Source organism: Balaenoptera physalus, assembly GCF_965194825.1.
Source record: "Balaenoptera physalus genome assembly, chromosome: 1".
NCBI lineage: Eukaryota > Metazoa > Chordata > Mammalia > Artiodactyla > Balaenopteridae > Balaenoptera > Balaenoptera physalus.
The window spans coordinates 125,208,566-125,216,789 of NC_138882.1; the positions used below are offsets into that span (position 1 = coordinate 125,208,566).

Below are 8,224 nucleotides of genomic sequence, written 5' to 3' on the forward strand. Positions count from 1 at the left end.
CTACGAAACAGGTTTACTGAATGGTACACTGTAAAGGAAGACAACCTTGATATGTACTCATAGAAGAGTGTATTTTTTTCCCTACTGGGAAGATTTTAGAGCCTAGATAGAAATGATAATAAATGGTATTTCACTTAGAAAAATAAAGCCACATTGGTGTCATTTCCTACTTAATAGTCAAATAAAATTCCTGACATGCAAAGACATGTATCTGAGTAGTGCCACCAAAATACACGAACAATTTTAGCTGTCTGCATATTTAAAGTTGTGTAGAATCAGAACCATCTCAAAAAATGAAGCAAATATGGCACATTGGCTGCATTCCAGCAACTACACAGAACTGCTGATGTTACTAAAATCCAGACAATTTAGTCCCATATGGGAATCCATACCACAATTATATTGTCCCTGCTCTGACACAGCCCTGATTTTGCCCTTCTTTAAGCCTGGCTTTTTATAATTTTAATTCCCTTCACCAATAAAGCAATTTGCATTCACATAGTCTTCCTGGCTAAGAAAGAAAGAAGAAGAAATCTGTTACATGACCTTGGTCTCTTTACAGTTGATTACAAGGAAACAAACTCTTCAACTAACCCATTCTCTCATCTTTTTTTAATTGATGTGGAAACATCACACTATAAACCGTTGACGACTACACACAGCAGGCTGGAGGCTCACGAATTATAATGTAGATGTTTTTAAAATCACTTGGTTTGCACATTTAGCATGATGAGGTAAAACCCATACTAAGTTCACACAGACATACATCATGAACAAACACCTGCATATTAAAGAGACAGCATTCTCCTTTTAAAAAATGGAAAAAGCTATTACAAAACGTTGAGATCTAAAAAGTGGTTTTTTACAACTCCCCTTCCTTTCCTGAACTAACCTGAAAAATGTGCTTGTTTGATTCATTAAGGCCTATCCTGACACTTCATAAGTTTAACAAAAAGTAATCATTTCCAGGACATTGTTTTCTCTATAATTTGGCCCAAACAGTGTCAAATAGTCACATGAAATATGTTTTCTTTTTGACTCACCTTGCCTGTCTTACAACACAAAGTAGCACAGAAGAAACGTGTAGAAAGTATAATCATATCATACAATTAAACTTGATGGAAAAAGTGAGATTATTAATTTTTAAAAAATCCTATGTCACCTCCTTTTCCCTAAAAGAAAATAAAAGGTGCAAGTTACCTGTAATTATTAACGGCAATACTTTTAGAGAACTGAAATATTAAAGAAGCAATCCTGAAGCTCCTTAATCATCTGTGTATTGAAAAGTCTGTGGTCTTCTTTAGTTGTGGTCTTACTTGAAAAGGGAGACAACATCCCTCATGTTACCAGTAGCATTTTGATTGCCTATGATTGCTTATTTCAGAAGGGTTTTATTCCATGTTCAAAGTGGTCTGGTGACAGTATCTGGCTGTAGCTGAGATATTTCATATTGTTTTAGATACAATATAAATTTTACCTTGAGGGGTAGGGATAGATTTTATTTATTAAAAAATTTTGTCCAAGATCAAGAAATATCTCCAGATAGTCTTTGTATACCATTCACATTTAGCACTAAGATACAGTTAAAATTTGAAGCTCTGATTGTATTCAGAGTTAATATGATTAAGCTTGCAGGGCATGCTCTTCATTTCCTTTCTTCTGAAAACTTGTGCAAACTTGTATATACTCACATATCAAACCAAGAAAGCTATTTTTTCCTTGTCAAATAGTTTTTTAAAAGGAGCCTGAAAAAGGCACTGACTATGAAAAAAGACAATCCAATAATGGAGAGTTCAAACTGTTCATGTGTACTAATAATGAAATACACCAAAGTATTTTTCATTCTTTCTACACCTTGACAATGACAAAAAGGAGCCAACATAAATTTCCCCTGCCAGGGGATTAAAAGCAGCTCTCAGTTTCACTGTAACTGTAACCTATGTCTAATAACAGCCTTTCAGTAGAATTTTTTAAAAAAATCAATATCATTACCAATGCATATCTTCTCTTGTTCTAGCCTTGAGAATATAAAATTGTGTTTTCTCATGGCTCATTTTAAGGGAAAATGAGTACCATATGTATTTCATACATAGTATTAAAGAGTTTGGATGTGTTTGTCAGGTTAACACTTCTGGTTCTAGTAGGGAATTTTGTTTTTAAGCCCTCTTTTCATTACTCACCTAGGACCTAATTTACCATCCTTACTCTGAAAAAATTCCCTCCAGTATTCAAAATTGGGCTGCTGGGGTACTTGCATGTTTCTGTCGAATCTGCTTTAAATGGGAGTATATGCACCTGAGAAATATTATTATATTCAGCTCTCACATGATCATTATCACTCCTAACACAACTAACATGAATGTTAGTTCAGTCTAATTTAGTTCATTAGCAGGATAACTCCTTTGATTTCTAAAGAGGCATCATGACACTTTAATTAGTGGCTAGTAACAGCCTGTTTATTACCATCATTCATTTAACTTTTTCTCCTAACAGTGGTGTTTGCTGGGTGAGAAGAAACTGAATACAGAACAAAGCTCCACAAACTTTTTTTTCCTGGACTTGACTGTGTGCAGTGAAAGACTCGAGGCTTCCTTCATCTGTTGCCCTGGAATTTCCTCTGTTGGACAGAATTGCAAGGATTAAGAAAGCTGTCCTGAGCATGTATTTCACTAAATCCTCACATGCCATTCAGAGTGGCTGCTGCCTGAACAAGTTCCTCCTGTTTGCACACAAGAAATGGCTGGTGCCGACAATTCAATAGAGAGCTTGCCTGGCACAGCGAGTCAGGGTGTTCATTCAGCTTCGTGCCAGTTGTTAATCCATTTGCTTTACATAAAAGATGGAAAATAGGGCTTTGTTACTTGAACTGGTTCTTCAGGCTCTGTGTAAAGGCGTCTTTTATCATTCACGTTTTTTTTTAAAAACAATTTCTAGCATCCTAATGCTTCTTGTTAGGAATTTGGTAATATGATTTCTACTACAAGGCAGGCAGGCACCAGGTTTACAGTACCTTTATATGAACTGTCTGTCAAAATGCTGCATATTCCACCTCAGTTACAAAGCACGTATCTGAATAGGGCAGGTCAATACAATAGGTAGAGTGGTAAAAGGAATGTGCCAGAAGCAGTTTTTATGTCTGTACTACTATTAGCAGCATCATTTTTGCTATGTCACTTACATAATTTTTTTCTAAGTGATTTTGCACGAAAGGAAGACAATACACCTTGAGCAGAACGAGGACTATATTGTCCCCAAGAGAATATGCGAAGGCAACCAGACCCTAAGATACGGTTAATGGGGTGTCAGAATTACTAGCAGACTTGTTGGCTTTGTGTGTTTTATGCATTAATTTCCGATTCATTTTGGCAGTCAGGGTACTCCGTTACTCTAGATTTTAATCTTTCTGAAAGACAGGGATTTGATTCACAAAGAATGTGGCAGTGGTTGAAAGAAAGAAGGAAGCAAAGGGTGACTTGAAATGTGATTTCAGCATGAGAAGGGGGAAGAGGAGCTATGATACTGCATACATTAAAAGATGGATGGACTGCTCCATTAGTGGATCAGAAGTTTCTAGAATTGAGCCTAAAGAAAAAGGGCAGAAGGATTGGGAGCATTTTGAGCTTAGTTGTTCAAACTAAGTCCTGAAGAATATTTAATATATATTCTTAGTATTTCACCTGCTAAAGGTTATGTCAGAGGTACATCTGGAAAATAAATGAAGGAACAGCATTTGTAACACTCTTTGTGAGATGGCAATACCCTCATTTGTGTTTTCCACTTTGCCTCTTGGTGTGCTCTGTATAAAGTTGTCATGGGTGTACAACTCATGCACAGAGCCTCAGACCAGTAGGGCCTGGCACTTGCTTTAATGCTCTACTGTCACAGGATTGAAATCCCTTTTTTTTTCCTCATAGGGCATGCTTTTCATGTATAGTGTAATCAGATTGATAGAATATGGCATCAGCCAGTGAATGTCTTGATCTTAAACAACTTGTAAAAATAGATTTTTTTTTTTTTTTAATAGGGAGCATTTTCTTTTTTCAAATTTTATTTATTTATTTTATTTATGGCTGTGTTGGGTCTTCGTTTCTGTGTGAGGTCTTTCTCTAGTTGTGGCAAGTGGGGGCCACTCTTCATCGCGGTGCGCGGGCCTCTCACTATCGCGGCCTCTCTTGTTGCGCAGCACAGGCTCCAGACGTGCAGGCTCAGTAATTGTAGCTCACGGGCCCAGTTGCTCTGTGGCATGTGGGATCTTCCCAGACCAGGACTCGAACCCGTGTCCCCTGCATTGGCAGGCAGATTCTCAACCACTGCGCCACCAGGGAAGCCCAAAAATAGATTTTTATTCCTTTCTTTAATCCTAATTTGATGCTATTAACCAATTCCATGATTTAAGTTGACTATTAAAATCGGAATCACTGATTTATCAGAATGTATTTCCTAATAATAAGATTTTCTTTTTAGCCTCCTTTAAACTTCATTTATTCCCAGTTTTTTTTTTGAGATATAATTGACATAGAACATTGTATAAATTTAAGATGTACAATGTGGTGATTTGATACACATATATATTGCAAAATGATTACCACAATAAGGTTAGTTAACACAACCATCACCTCATAATTACACTTTTTTTGTGGTGAGAAAATTTAAGACCTACTCTCTTAGCAACTTTCAAGTATATAAAACAGTATTATTAACTGTAGTCACCATGCTGAATATTAGATACCTACTGGGTTGGCCAAAAGGTTCGTTTGGTTTTTTTGGTAAGTTGGCTCTAGTAGCACTTAGTTGTCTTTAACTTCATTCGAAACAATTTGTTAGGTTGTATGTGACGGCTGTCATATCAATGTGCATTTAAAAAAAGACATCAAAATTGGTGAATTTTTGTGTAGCCATTTTAATATTGAAGATGGAAGAAGCAACATTTTCGGCCTACTATGCTTTATTATTTCAAGAAAGGTATAAACGCAACTGAAACGCAAAAATAAAAGATTTGTGCAGTGTATGGAGAAGGTGCTGTGACTGATCAAACATGTCAAAAGTGGTTTGTGAAGTTTGGTGCTGGAGATTTCTTGCTAGACAGTGCTCCACGGTCGGGTAGACCAGTTGAAGTTGATAGCGATCAAATCGAGACATTAATTGAGAACAGTCAACGTTATACCACACGGAAGATAGCTGACATACTCAACATATCCAAATCAAGTGATGAAAATCATTTGCACCAGCTTGATTATGTTAATCGCCTTGATGTTTGGGTTGCACGTAAATTAAGCGAAGAAAACCTTCTTGACTGTATTTCTGCACGCGATTCTCTACTTAAATGTAATGAAAACGTTCCATTTTTAAAACAAATTGTGGCGGGCCATGAAAAGTGGATACTGTACAATAATGTGGAACGTGGGGAAGAGGTCATGGGGCAAGTGAAATGAACCACCACCAACCACACCAAAGGCTGGTCTTCATCCAAAGAAGATGATGTTGTGTATATGGTGGGATTGGAAGGGAATCCTCTATTATGAGCTTCTGGAAAACCAAATTATTAATTCCAAGAAGTACTGCTCCCAACTAGACCAATTGAAAGCAGCACTTGATGAAAAGCGCCCACAATGAGTCAACAGAAAACACATGATCTTCCACCAGGATAACACAAGACCACATGTTTATTTGATGACCAGGCCGAAACTGTCACAGCTTGGCAGGGAAGTTTTGATTCATCCACTGTATTCACCAGACATTGCACCTTCGGATTTCCATTTATTTAGGTCTTTACAAAATTCTCTTAATGGAAAAAAATTCAATTCCCTGGAAGACTGTAAAAGGCACCTGGAACAGTTCTTTGCTCAAAAAGATAAAAAAGGTTTTGGGAAGATGGAATTATGAAGTTGCCTGAAAAATGGCAGAAGGTAGTGGAACAAAAGGGTGAATACGTTGTTCAATAAAGTTCTTGGTGAAAATGAAAAATGTGTCTTTTATTTTTATTTAAAAACCGAAGGCAATTTTTGGCCAACCCAATAGAACGTATTCATCTTATAAGTGGAAATTTATACCCTTTGACCATCATTTCCCCATTTCCTCCACTCCCAGGCTCTGGCAACAACCATTCTACTCTTTGTTACTATGAGTTTGGCTTTTGTTTTTAGATTCCACATATAAGTGAGATCAAATAGTATATTCCTTTCTTTGCCTGACTTATTTCACTTAGCAAAACACCCTCAAGGTTCATCTATGTTGTCACAAATGGCAGGGTTTCCTTTTTTTTTTTTTAATGGCTGAGTAATATTCTATTACTCTTTATCCATGGACACTTAGGTTGTTTCCATGTCTTGGCTGTTATGAATAACACTGTAATGAATACAGGGGTGCAGAAATCACTTTGAGATAGTGATTTCCTTTCCTTTGGATATATACCCAGATGTAGAATTGCTGAGTCATATGGTAGCTCTATTTTTAATTTTTTGAGGAACCTCCTTACTGGTTTCTATAATGGCTGTGCCAACTTACATTTCCACCAACAGTACACAAGGGTTTCCTTTTTCCACATCCTTGTTAGCAGTTGTTATCTCTTGTCTTTTTGATGATAGCCATTCTAACAAATGTGAGAATATCTCACTGTGGTTTTACTTTGTATTTCCCTGATCATTAGTGATGTTGAGCATCTTTTCATGTACCTGTTGGCCATTTGTATATCTGCTTTGGAAGAATGTCTAGTCAGGTCCTCTGCCCATTCTTTAAATCAGATGATGATGATGATGATGATGATGATGATGATTTGCTATTGAGTTATATGAGTTCCTTATATATTTTGGATTAACCCCTTCTCTGATAAATGGTTTGCAAATATTTTCTCCCACTCTGCAAGTTGCCTCCTCATTCTGTGAATTGTTTCTTTTGCTGTGCAGAAGGTTTTTAGTTTGATGTATGAAATTCTTAATAATTTTATCTTTGAACTTGTATAAATAAGTCTGAGGGGACAATGGAATATGCACATACATGCAATGTATGTGTCTATTGTTTCTTGTGTCCTCGTTCACACAGAACTTTGGTGATGCCTCATGAGTACAAAATTTTGATGGACCCATAATGTGTGGGAGTTCAGTGAGTCTCAAATTGAGTACAAGGTAAGAATGTTATGTCTGTTATGAGGTGGTGGTGATGATTAAGACATAGAAGGAAACTAAAATATAGGACAACACATAGCCTTTTTTCCTTTCAGTCCTTCCTTACTCTTTAGTGAGGTAGAGAGTGATGATAGAACATGCATGTATCAAGAAGTGAAATGAAAATAGTTTAGTTTCGTGTAACATTTCCACTGTTCTGGTAAGAATAAAATGCAAATACATATCCATGTTATGGAATAGGAATTGTGTAATTTCAGCGATTCTATGTGACTTAAATGTTCTTATATTTGCATTTCAAATGGGCATTGTGCAATATAAAATTGAATAAAATTCATGCTAATAATTTAAAATTTTACTCTACTTAGGAATGACATTAAGTAGCAAATAAACACCAACACAAGTCAAGAGAAAGAGACCTTGGAGGAAAGGAAAAGAAAGCTGTATATTTTAGAACCATTATTTTGAACAACAGTCTCCATATTTTAATTTTGTACTGAACCCCACAAATATGTAGCTGGCTCTAAAAGTAGGAAATATTTCTACCAGGGAAATAGAAAATGTGCTGTGTCCCCAGGTAGCATAAGGTAAACTTTCATGTCTCTAAATTATTTTATCTTTGAAGGAGTGTTATTCAATCTCGATTACAATAGTAAATGGAGCCCTTTCTTGTGGTATCAAGAATCAACTCAGGCAGCAAGCATGTCAGTCCCCTGTCATTGTTCTACTCAGCACAGCTCAGCAACATGATGGCTACCTCTCTGGTTATGACAAATGATGTATGACCAGTTGCTTCCACGTGCTGCCTGCCTCTTGAGGAACAAGATAAATGGCTGCCATATAATGTGCAATGGAGGACTTGAGAGTAACACACTTTCATAATACGTGGTCCACAAGGAGAGTGTCATTTAATATTCTCACCAGCAATGTGCCAAGGGTTCTAATTTCTCCACATCCTCACCACCATTTTTTTTTTTTTTTTGTGATAATAGCTATCCTAGTGGGAAAACTTACTTTATCTTTTATGTTTCATTAATATTTCTTCCTCTTTGCTCTGTGTAAAACTCTGGTGATATGATTTCTAAGTGACTGATACCGAGTTGAGA

At 36.5% G+C, this 8,224-nt stretch overlaps 1 long non-coding RNA gene across 1 annotated transcript in view; it reads right to left on the bottom strand.

Moving 5' to 3' along the window:
* Window positions 1-8,224, bottom strand: part of LOC309641586 — a 1,028,702-nt gene that overhangs the window by 40,255 nt on the left and 980,223 nt on the right. The gene's annotated exons all lie outside the window — the stretch shown is intronic.